This window comes from Aythya marila (genome assembly GCF_965140915.1).
Source record: "Aythya marila genome assembly, chromosome: 8".
In the NCBI taxonomy this organism is placed as follows: domain Eukaryota; kingdom Metazoa; phylum Chordata; class Aves; order Anseriformes; family Anatidae; genus Aythya; species Aythya marila.
The window spans coordinates 2,721,770-2,734,612 of record NC_139049.1 but is presented as its reverse complement, the minus strand read 5'-3'; positions in this window follow the sequence as shown (position 1 = coordinate 2,734,612).

The following is a 12,843-nucleotide window of genomic DNA, read 5'->3' as shown; positions in this document are numbered from 1 at the left end:
GATTACAAATGCCTTGGGACTGCATTCAAGTGTTTGCAAAGACTTAACTACACGTTGTGGGCACTATTAGAACTGAAATAAAGTGCCTAAATGTAGCAATGAGAATCATTATAACCATAATGATCTAAAAATGCAAGCAAAACAACGTTTGTAAGTTGAAGTAGCGTCTTATGCTAGACACGGGAATATAGAAGAGGGATAAAAGCAGTTTAGCCATACAAATCTTTCTTCAGGCAAGAAATGCCTCAAAGCTTGCTTTGTTTTTTAAACTGTGTAAGAATATCTCTGTGCAAAACTCATTGATGTGAAGCGTGGCTACCCACTTGGAAAAAAGTGTTCCGAAATATAGGGGCAAGGCTCCTACTGCACAACATGATAGAAAATAAAATAAAAATACAAAGAAGAAAATATAGTCAGTGAACTCCTTCAAAACTATCAGAATAATGAGGAAGAGCTAGAAGAAGAACGTGCACCCTGATTATTTGTTATTTTTAAACTAAATTTTAATTGAAAAGTTATAACTACAGAAAACTCACTGCAGTCACTTTTAAAGAGTACATTGCTAAATCACGTACATGATTTACTGTTTTGTTTTTGGTTCCCCCCCCCCCCCCCCCCCCAGGATCAGACTAGGACATAAAGAGAGGTCTTTAAGACTTCTCAAAGCCTTGTACAAACCCCTGCAGTCTGCAGAAGCAATCTCCTCCCACTGAAGTTCATCAGGATCAAATGAGACTTAACAAAATAAGATTTACTGGGAATAAAGAAGTAGTGGACAGGATTTGAATGTCATTCTTGGAGATTGGAATGCAGTTTTAATTTTTTATTTTATTTTATTTTTTTAAGATACTCTAAAAGAATTCTAGCCAAAAATACTGACAGTAAAAGTAATGATAACATGAGCTCTTAAATGGTAAAAAGCTCAGAGTCAGTACTCATCAATGTAGTAGAAGGTGGCATATTTAGCAAAGAGAATAAATGCTCGGCATAGAAACTTGAGGACCAGGTACGCTTTCTCTGAACGAAAATGAGTAACTCTGTCACATGAACCAACAGAAAAAACACACATGGAAACATAAGCTCATGATGATTATAGTGTGCAGTCACTTTGGGAGTCAATAGAGGACAGTTACAAGATGCTCACCCTGTGCTCAGTTACATGGAAATGGTCTGGCATAAGAGCTAGTTTTTAATCAGATTATGAATCATCAGTTTTGAAAAGATCTTATCTGAATGGTTGGTTTGAAACCCTCTGAAAAGTATTTCCTTGAAATCTGTATCCAAATGTTTATCTAAGTCAGAAACATTCTCAAAGACTCCAAGTTCAAAGACAAGTGCCAAAACGGATCTAAAATACTAAATTACCAGATGAAAGCATAATGAAACATTTATTATTATAAAAAGAAATCATAAAAGATCAGAAACCAACACAAATCTAATTGTGTTAATGTGCTAAAAAAAAAAAGGAAATACTTGACTTGAGGCCAACGATGACAGTGGGGTGGCAGTATACACAGCCTCCCTCACAGGCCACAGGCAGGCCCGGCCTGCATTTGGAGCACTGCTGCGCATCACCCAGCATCAGAATCACAGGGAAAGAACTTGCTGATGACTCAGAGATCTCGTGAACAGCAACTGAGTTGTAGAAACAAAAAAATCTTTGACAGAAACTGTCCTGGAAAATTATGTGATTTCTCTGAAGTAGAGAGAGGCCATTTAAAGTGTCCCTGCTGCAGGCAGGTATTTCCAGCAAGAGACCCTAATGAAAGTCCTTGGTTTCATCCAGCAACCACTGTCATGGGTTATGCAGGTAGCAGACACAAATGTTATTTTACAGCTAACCCTGTGCTCACAATGCAGCAAAATGGGCAAAGTGCAACCACTGCTAAGTGGAAGTAGTATCCTACATCACAGATACATACAGGATGAAAACTCCTGAGAAAAAGTAAATACAGAGACCAAATAAGCTACCCTGGTGCAAGGTGTTCCCTTCATTAGCCACAGCAGCAAAGCCAGCAGCTCACATTTCAAGTTCAGATGAAAAACAGCTGTGATGAACATGAGGGCAGGCGAATGCTTGGCTCAGTGCACAGTTGGGCCTGCACCAGCCAGGCTGTGGCCATCTGGAGGCTGCCTTATTTCAACCACTATTGTTCACCTCTGGAAAACAAGGAGCAGGAAGAGCCCCTTGCCACCTGAAGGGCCTGGTCACAGCTGGGCCACGATGCTGCAACTACCACATTGGGCCAGCCCTGAGGCACCGCATAAAGGCCAGCACCTCAGCAGCCCTGTGCTGCACCCAGCCCTTCTACAGCTACTACCTTGTTGTGTAATTTCTTGGAGCCGAAACTGTGCTTAACCTATGCTTGATCTTCTTCAAGGCTCACTGTATTCAAGCTGAGCTGCTTGTGTTACATTTGCACAGAGAGATGCTGTGCTTGTCTGAAAGCCAAGACAGACAAAGTGCTACACACACTGAAGTTACAATTCTGTGCGTAACAACATAGGACACTGCCAACTCGAAATCTGATAAAAAAATCCGATTTATAGCATTTCTAGGTGTTGTGCCTGACTGAGTTCAAATGAACTCTTAAGAATCATTTTACAGTCATATTTTTATCTTCTAAGGATGCTTCTGTGCTCTGCTGAGGTAGTACATATGCAAGGAAAAAGGGACTGGCTTCATCACAGACATGCCACTACCAACTATACAAAGCACACATTTTTTTTAAGAAGCAGAAAGTAAATAGCCTCTAACCTCTTTCAATTACATTTGTCTTAGAATTAACTACAGCATATATTTCAGACAGAAGCCAATTTCATATTGTTTTCACTAACCTATTAATTATATTAACACACATATCAATATGGGAAAGGTATGTATATGTGTATATAAAAATAAATAGACACAACTGAAGTTGCACAGGAAAACAATATTACCAGGTGTGTGCTGTACAGCCTAGGTGTTAGTACCATAACTTCTGCTCAGCAACAGCAAAGCTCGCAGCATCTCATTGTCATTCAAAACAGATCCAGGTAATTTTGTACGTCCTTAAGTGGTCTTACTTGTGCTTTAACTTGCAAAATTCAGTGAAATAAATAAGGTGTTGTAGGAATCAATTCCTACATTTGCTCTCAATTCTGCTTGCCTGTGATAACCTTCTATTAAAAAGCTTTAATAGAGGCATTTTAATAAAGCAAAGTTAGATGAGTTTGGATTGAGATCTTTATGAAGTGCAATGATGATCTGTGTGAGAATTTTTATCATTCTAACAATAGCAGAAGCAAAATTATGGAGATATCTGAAATGCAGTAGATTGGTTGTTTCCCATCCTCCCACCTTACCAGTAAGCAAAGACAGGACCTTTCCTTTACAAAAGGTTTTGCCATGGATGTTTCAATTTGATATTTCAAATCTCCCTTATGCAAAGATGACTCCCATGAAATTAACTCCTCTCCGTTCACTGCCGCGTAACATCTCCGTGACAACTCTGGTAATTGCTTTCATCGGGTAAGCAATACTCAGAAAGCATGAATATTCCTTTGTGAAATTCAGCAATTACAAATAACTCAGAGGCTCGCATTGCACGAGCCCCAGCACTGCACGATGGGGATGGGCTTTTTAAGTGGCCATTTGGAGATGATGCTCCAGCCCCACCACATGCACGGGATAGATGGCTGGCAGCCTCTTCACTAAGGGAAGCAAACATTCTCTTATTGCTCAATGACTCAAAAACAACACCCTTCACCTTTCAGCAAAAATTGCTGCCCAGCAAGGCCCCAGCACCCAGGAACCCCAGGGTACAGGGGAGAGGCAAAAGGGGTGCCCATACAATGAGGGATGCTCCAGCCCGTGCCAGGGAGCACCCAGCACAGCCAGGTACCATGCAGCACCGGCCCAGCATGTTCAGGGAGCACTGCCTTAGTCCCATCCCCAACGCCAGACCACAGGCATTACAGCGAGTGCCACCACACAGTATCGTGAAGCATAAGAGGACAATGGATGTAGTACAATAGGCGTGCTGAGCATCAGCTGTACTCTCCAGATCTAAATAACAGATTTTCCATCAGTATTGTAGAAAACTTTTGGAAATTAAAACTGCTCTAATACCTCCAAGGGGGAAAAAATAATAAAAAAATACTGCTGCCTCTGATGGCTCACACAATACAGCAATGCCTGGATCATCTCAAAATTAAATATACCTTGATATTTGAACTGTTTGGGCTTCAGAGCCTCAGCCTCTGGCATTTCATAATACTTGGGTAATAAACGAACAATCTTATTTTATCAAAAAAAAATATAGAGGGGTTAGGAGTGGGGGGTGTGGAAGAGCGCAGACGAAATAGTGTCTGTGAAATGGAATCCACCGTTTCAGACACCAGCTCTCATTAATCTTGCTGATGAATAGGATCTTTATAGAAGGAGACCCTGCAGTTGAGAGAATTGAAAGGAAATAGTATGGAAAGTGAAGCTGCAGTTTCTTGTGCTAGTTCTTATGTGTTTTAAATTAAGTGGCTTTTGTGGAGGCTCGAGTCAAAGAAAAAAGAAATCCAAGTAATTCCTGCTTTACAAGAGAAATGCACGTGGAAGCCACTGATGCTCCTTTTGCTGCAAGCCTTTTTTGGCAAAGAGATTAGATCAAGAATACAGCCAAAAAAGGAATGGAAATGCACTGTTCGGTGATTAGTTTATGACATTCTACCCTATATATAGTGCCTACTTGGCAAACCCTCCTGCAGTTCTGCGTTTTTCATTGCAAGTGGCTTATATCAGTACTGACATCTTGCAGATGTTAGTAGCTTTGATTTTTTTCCCCCATATTGCAAATGAGTTGGCATGGAAACAACTCTTTTCTGGCAACATGACATATGATTCAAGGCAAAATGCATTTAACACAGATGAATAGTTCAGGAATATGCCTATAACAAAAAGTCATCTTGAAAGCTGCTTTGCATTTGTTGGTGTTTATGACAACTTTTTCAAGACAGTCTCTCAAAAAAAATAAAAAACCAAGTGTTTAAGACTGGGTACAAATGATGAATTTCGCATTGCTTGGCGCTGCATATGCCATCCTTGATAGATTTGTTTTAATAATAAGAAGATAATATTAAGAAAAAAAAATGTTGAGAGGTTATTTTCTTATTTTCAAGGAACTGTTGCTGCATTAGTTGCTGTGTTTTTAAGATAGGTTCATCAGCCAGGGCCACCCATGACTGAGGGTACTCTGGCAGCCAGGTGAGTACAACCACAGGCAGAAGCAGGAGTAGAGGGCAACTGCTTGCAGGGTGAGGGCTGGACCAGACCACCGGGTCCCTCCCAGCCACCATCCCACAGTGCCTGCAGCAACTGGGACCAGGCAGTGAGCTCTCCCCTCGCCTGTCACTGCCAGCTCCAAACTAGTCCAGAGCCTTGGAAAAGGCCTGAGCATCCTTTTCATCCCCCACAGTGATTTAGCAAAAAGCTGAGGGAGCTCTTGTTTCAAGCAAGAGCTGAACCCCCTCTTCATGCAGCTAGAGCAGGAAAAACACAGGGAGACAGTGGCTACTTCCTGCAGCACACACAGGCTTTACTTTTTAAATAAGTTGAAAAGGCAACCACAATTTTGAACGTCTCCAGCAGTCTAAAACTTCCACTTAGGATGCCTTGAAATACCAGCAAGCAGTAGATGAAGGAGGTGAGCCTGCAGCAGGGAGGAAGAGGAGGGCTTGCACAGGAAGAGAGCAGAAAGCAAGATAGGAGATACCTTGTGGGTTGCAGTCAACGTTGGATGTGCGAGCAGACCTTCCAGAGCCTGTCAAAACCTAACCTGAACTTCAAACCTTTTGAAATATTATTATTACTGAAGGAGTCTGGCAAGAACTCACCTCAGTGATTTAGAGCAGTCTGAATTCAATAAAATTAGCATTTAAATGAACCCAATTAAGAAATGCTTTAAACTGAGCATGCAAGAAGGGAGTATGGGCGACTTGTCTATTAGAAAGCTGCGGAGTGCTAATGCATGAAGAGACAAGCCCTTATGGGGCTCTACAGAGAGAGAAGAAAACACCAGGCTCTGTGGGTTGAATGCACCGCCCATTAGCATACATAGATGTGTTTTACGTTTCATTGTCACTGAAAAAATATTTTGCCTTGTTAAAAGAAGTAGAAACTGATTGTAAAGGATGACAAAAAGATATTAATTACTGCCTGCTCAATATTTATCTGAATGCTCAAAAAAAAACAAGTCAGATTATTTTACAAAAGGTACAGCATGACCATAAATGTCTGCCATGTCACGAGCGTGTATTGAAGCATCTTCTACATACTTAGCTTCCATAGCATGGAGCAGCCCAAATGCAAGAACAGGAAATCTGAACAGACTCCATTTATTTTACTGGTATTTGAATGCATTTTTTTCCTAATGAATGCATCTGTTTTGGATGATAAATAGTCCATTAGAGAAAGCTCAAGTTTGTGTTTTTCTTGTGTGTGTGTGTGCTGTTTTGATTACGTTGCCATTAACATAGTGTTGCATTTACTATTTTATCATTGTTTCTGCCATCAGCTATTCTGTACAGGAAAAAAACTTGCTAGAGTGAGCTTATAATCACAAGTATTTTAATTTATTAAATAAATGACCTAATTGCTTGCCTGAGATCTATTTTTCTTCTTTCTCTTGACCCTATTGAGACTTAATCAGTTTCTTGGTGCTAATTAGATGTCAGCATTAGTAGCCTGCTAATACATAAGAGATAATGACACCATTGTGCAAGACACAGTGTCCAACACATGACCCTGTTTCCTTAAATTATACCCTAAGGATTCATCGGGAAGCCTAAACACTTCATAGCTTTGCAGCAGCAGCTCCTTCTGAACATGGACAGTGGTACAGATCTGACACGGAAGCAGAGAATTAGACACAAAATGCAGCTTTTCACCAAGCAGCACTTTAACCAGAATTACAGCTGCTACGCTCTTGTCCCACTTTGTGGATTCATCATGCAGCATTTGCTCAGTGTAAAAACACGGACACAAAGAAAGCTTAAATAACAATTCAGCATTTGTCTTGTAGGCTAGCAAGCTGGTGGCAGGGAACTGCAACACACACCTTCCTCAGATACCTCCCTGACCCCATCTGCATGCTGCGGTGTGCTGCCGGAACAGCACATCGCATTTTGTGCCAACGCGTGTTCACAGGGCTGGGAGACACCCAAAGCAAACTTGGAGCTGCAGCAAGGCTGTGGCTGTAGATACCATCAGCTGTGGGCTGGCAGTGCCCTGCTATCACAAGCAAAGCATCCTCCCCAGGGCACTCAGGACAGAAGGGGCACAGAGGCAAGAAGAGCAGCAGTGGCGAGGAGCACATGCAGCAGCACAGGGATGAGCAGCTGGTGAGAGCACTGGGGAGGCCAGCATGCAGGCAAGCAGCCGCTCAAGCTACTTGCTGCCAGAAAAAGTGCAGAGCAGCTTTGTTTACTGTAGAACATAACACAGGCCACAGTCAGCACAACGGGCCAGGGCAAGGCACACATGACAACCAGGCCTTCTGTAGAAGATACTGAAAGAAAAAGCAATCTCAAGAAATTTTGGAGAGCCTTTATTGCAGGTCTTCTCCACAAAACTACATCTGGGGCTTGCAGCCCAGCCCAAGTGGGCAAATCCCTGCCAGCAAGAGCCTGCTATGCTCTGAAACGTCCTCCAGCATTCAACACTGCAGTTATTTAAACAAGCTCCTGCACTGATCACAAGTAGCCTCTCAACAACTGAGGGGGAACAAGAACTTCTGCGTCAAAACATCTACAGATCTTAGTCTCTACTGAGACAGCCTATCCCTGTCCCTCTACCACAGCACTCAGATTCATGGTACAAAGGAACAGCTCTTAATCCAGTCCTTTGGCATCAGGAACAAACAAACAAACAACAACAAAAAAACACTTCTCTGTATTGGAAAGGTTTTTGCATTAGAGTAGGGCCTCAAACATTTTGCTATTAAGTCAGTGAATATGCCAGCAGAAATACCTGACGGTACAGAAATGCTGATCAGAGCTGGGGTTCTCAAAGTTTCTCTGGATCAACACAAGCTCTTGAAGTGCAAAGAACTTCACAAAAAAAAAAAAAAAAAAAAAAAAAAAAAAAAAAAGTTACCTGTCATCTGACAGTTTTATGATGGCAAAATCTTCTAGAGTTGAGTTGACCTTAAAACATAAATGTGGAAAGCACTGTGGGGGATATGCAGTGAAATTGTGAGCTTTTCATGATTGTTCGCTCTCAAAACACTGTGACCAGTTCTACACCTGAAAGTCACTAAATGCATTTGCTGTTTGATATTTTTTAAGTGCTGTTATGTCTGAGAGGTGTTAATGGTTCATCCATTAGTTGTGACCCAGACTTCACAACTTCACCCTGACTTCATTAGAGCGATTGTGCGGGTTAATGCACTCTACTTTTATCTGGCAGTTAAACCTCCCGGGTTCATTTGTATCAAAGCTGCTGTACAAACGAAGGGTCTCCTTTGAAGGGCCATAGCCCCGCAGAAGGATCTCTGAGCTGGGGACAGTTCCTAAGGGTAAGGATAGAGTAAGAAGGGAAACCTTGTTTGGGGTGGGAAAAGCAACGGTGAGGCAGGGCACCTGGAAGTGGTCGCATGTCACAGAAGAGCAATGATGCTTTACTGGTTTTCTGCAAGTGGCCTTTGGACAAGTTAGATTTGTCTGTGTTTCACAAACAATAACAACAAAACTCTCCTGCAGTGGAGAAGAACGTACAGTGTCAGCTCAGTGCAGAAGTACAACAAGAATCTGGAATTTATGGGCCAAAATAACTGAACCCTCCAGGCACCACACAGCAGGCAGCTTTCGAAATGCAAGGTTAACAGCACATAAAGCACGAGGCTGCCTAATGCACCTGCTACCTCCACAAGAGCCTACATGCACCGATTCCCATGACCTAGGAGAAAATGCTTTGCAAACCAGAGCATGGGCCCAGGGATGCAGTGATGAGCTCACCTACCTTGTAAAGTGAGTACCCAGAAAGAGGTAGAAAAGAAAAGAATTGGGCTGCCTGGCTTATTTGGGGGCATCCGCGGAGTCTGTGCCGACACACAGTGTCTCAGAAACATCCTTACTGCAGCAAACCTTCCACATTACTAGAAAAAAGAAATGTGTTGTTAATGACGGATATTTAACTTCATTGTTAGTCATGTTAAACGTGCCCAAATCACAGCACCCAGCTCCATATCATCTTTCGTGGGCAGTGTGCTAACAGAGAAGGAAGCAGCAATCCAGCCCTTCACAACAGATCCGCATTCCCAACATGCTTTAAGCGTGTATTCAGGCACGTATCCCAGAGACACCCAAATGAGGCCACACAGGGAAAGAGAAAGAGGAAGACTCTTGTGGTAGTGTTGTTCTTAAAACTCTGAACGTATGAAAATGTGTACACAATTTCAATTTGTGGTACCTCCTGGGGAAATGCATGCGAGATTCTCCATGTGAGAGAAAGCACTTTTATGAAGAAATATTGCCCTGTTGAACTCAGTGTCCCCAAATGGACAACATGGAACTCCATTTCCTGCATTTAAGGAAAAGAGAATTATCACAACACTATAGCCCAAGAGTAAATCCACAGATTTGTACTCAGCTCCCTGGAGGCAGCAAGCTGAGCAGCACATCCCATAGGCACTTGTTGGGGATAGGTATGTGACTACAGCTGTGCAGTAAAGTGGGGTATGAAAGGGGGCTGTGCTTCACTCTTCAGTGCTGGCTTTCAACTTGGCTCTGATCATATGCACACACATCAAGACAGTATGTGAATATAACCAGATCACATTTTATTACTAAAGTATACAAGAGACTCTGGTATACACATTGCACCAGTGTAAATATTTATACCACTTACAGGACAATTTAATAGTGACCTTAATTTCACTTGCAAGCCTAGAGCTGCAAGACAAGAGTTAGATCATGGCTTAAAGATAACCAGCCCTCCAGGAAGCACAAGAACACCACTTATAAGAAGTGAACTGTATCAACAACTTCGGGGTTAATGAAAAGCTGCTCCCCAGAAGGACCCTCATCCATGGTAAATTGGGGCAGGTACTGTGGCTGTCCTGTGCTCAGGAGAGCTTTCTGTGAGCCCTGGTCCGACTGTGCTACTCCCCAGCAGCCTTGCCCACACTAGGCTGATGCTGCTGCAGAATACCTAGAGAGAGATTTCCTGTAACAAACTGGGGGGAGAAGGTATTACACCTAAAATGATGTTACTGTTTAGGGAAAAAAAAAAAAAAAGTTTATAACTGCACATGGAAACTTGCTGCTTAATATTGCTGGAAAGATGTCCAACATGCAGTATTACCCCTGAGTACCTCAAAGTATTCAGGACCACGCATAGCTCTGCTATGAATTATTCTCTGTAAATCTCTGCTATATTTAACCAAAAGGAAAACCTGAAATGGTAAAAAAGAGCACCAGACAACATATTTGCCAGAAGCCATGGGAAATAAGAACCAAAAATAAAATAAAAAAATAAATAAACATAGTCAAATAATAATAGAATGCTAATTAACAAGCTTTTGTATTTATTTACTGAATAGATTATAAGTTAACAAATATATGTTTGACCTTTTTAGTCATATTTCTAGCCAGGAAAGTCATGGCTATTAACTGTTACCAGGGTGCCATGGGATTCGTGTTCAGAGGCTTCCTTTTCACTTTGTTGTTGTAGCCTCTCATCTTTTACTGACATTACACACCACTCATCACGATCAGTGTCAGAAGCTATAACAGCATCTGTTGCAGTGGCAGCTTCTGCTGGATGAAGAGTCTCCCTCTTTACCTTAAAGAATGTCAATCATTTTTCATTTTCAGCATTCAGACTTGCTCATCAGTTAGTAACAACACTTCCAGCTACACCAAACGTGATTTTTGAATAAACACCGGACTGAGATCATTGGAAATGACTGACAGCATATAAACCACGCTTTTTCAGAAACCAGTAAGAAAGGGAAAAAAATAAGAAAATCTTTCCCTACTTCTAATGTTTCACTGTCATTTGAAACAGCTTCTACCTGAGGGGGTGGGGGACAAAAAACTTGATTTGTGACATGTGAAGGCCTTGCAGGTGGCTTTCTGCAAGGTACCTCGTAGAATCCCCTGCCTCTTTCCTGCTATAAGCCGCACTGGAGAGAGAAGGGGAGGCGTCAGCAGTTACTTAACGATCTTCATTTTCCTTAATTATCCGGCACCTAAGTACCCAGTTAAGTTAGTCTCTGTGGAATAGCTGATATTCATTATTCTTAGCATAACTATCCTCTCACGAGCTTTGTTTGTTCATTCTCTGGGAAGTGTTCCCAACCGCACCAGCTGGAGACAGGCCTATGCCACCTCCAGGCGTCCATGTCGCACCAAAAGGAGGTGAAAAGCAGAGACCCAGGGAGATGTCCCTCTGTGCGGAGGGTGCCCTTCACCCTGCACAGGAGGCTGGTGCTGTGCTCTGCCTTGCAATCTGCCTGCTGCTGCCACGTGCCTGCAGGCCAGGGGCAGCAGCTGGGACTGCTTTTTACTCCTCCATGCCCAGGTGAGAAGGCACAGCACCACTGTAACAGCACCTGCTCCTGCTGCGGCCTAAGCCCAGGACAAGCCATGTACCTGAGCTCACCATCTCCCTCGCACGAGGAGGATAGAAGTGTCCTAAGAGGAGCGTATGAACGTATGAATCACAGCTTGGAAAATGAAACTGCAGAAACAAGGCAGAAAACTGAAGGCATTTACACTTCCCTGCCTCTTACACCTGAACATTTAACTCAAAATCTTAGCATTGTCTTTCAAGATTTTCCTTCAATTTTGCTGCGATCTCAAGGTTTGCTTGTAAGACAAATGTAGTTTCCAAAAGCTGTACTCAGATTGCAGATGTTTCATACTTTCTCTTTTGCTCTTTTAGAAATTAATCAGTCACTTCACCAGCAAGTGCCTTCTACTCCTGTTAATTAGCAGCTCATTGTATGGTCAGTTGCTGTGGCAGCAGAAGGGTCTTGCTTAGGGCTGGGTGCAAGCCCAAGAGGGGAAAGTATGCCTGACAGCCCTACAGGAGCTAAGGGTTTCAGGGAGAAGCTTCCTATGTGTTGCCATTTGTTTTCTTTAATATGACCTAAATACAAAGAAGCTGAGGCCAAGAAGCACTCAGCACATGTGAAGTTGTGGAGGATCTGGGTAACAGGAGCCTGCCTGATACCCCACACATCACCACACAATCCCACTGCCAGCGGGCCTCAGCATCAGCTGAAGACCTCACCAGAGTTGCACATGGGAAGTTCTCAGACAAATCAGACTGATTGACTAATGTAGCAAAACAGGATCAGAATTTCATTGTCTCCCCCTGCCCAGGAAGTCTGCTTTATGATAGCATTTCCTGTAATATTCTTGTTGTTGTTTTTTTTTTGTGTGTTGTTTTTTTTTTTTTTTTTTTTTTTTTTTTTCCAAAGCTTCCTGTGCCCTTTTTCTGTAGTGCTCAGGTTAGGTGTTTTTTGTTCCTTTCTATTAGTAGTGAGCTTGATACAAATACTGAGAAATTCACTATTACGTTTAAATCTTACCTTATTAAAAAATAATAATAATAATAATATTTTTTTTCCTGATTTTGTAAAAAGATGTAGTCTTCTGCCAAGATAGAGAAAGTCGAGAAGTCTCTAGAAACCATCTCTTAGATCATACTCTACAAAGTTCACATCTCCTTCCTTTGCAAACAACAGCTTACCAACCAGCTCCGCTGAAGTTACTCAGACCTGCGGGGGCTCCTTACAAATTCTACCCAAGATTGAACAAGACACCTCAATATACAAAGCATAGATGCACCCCAGGCTCCCAGAC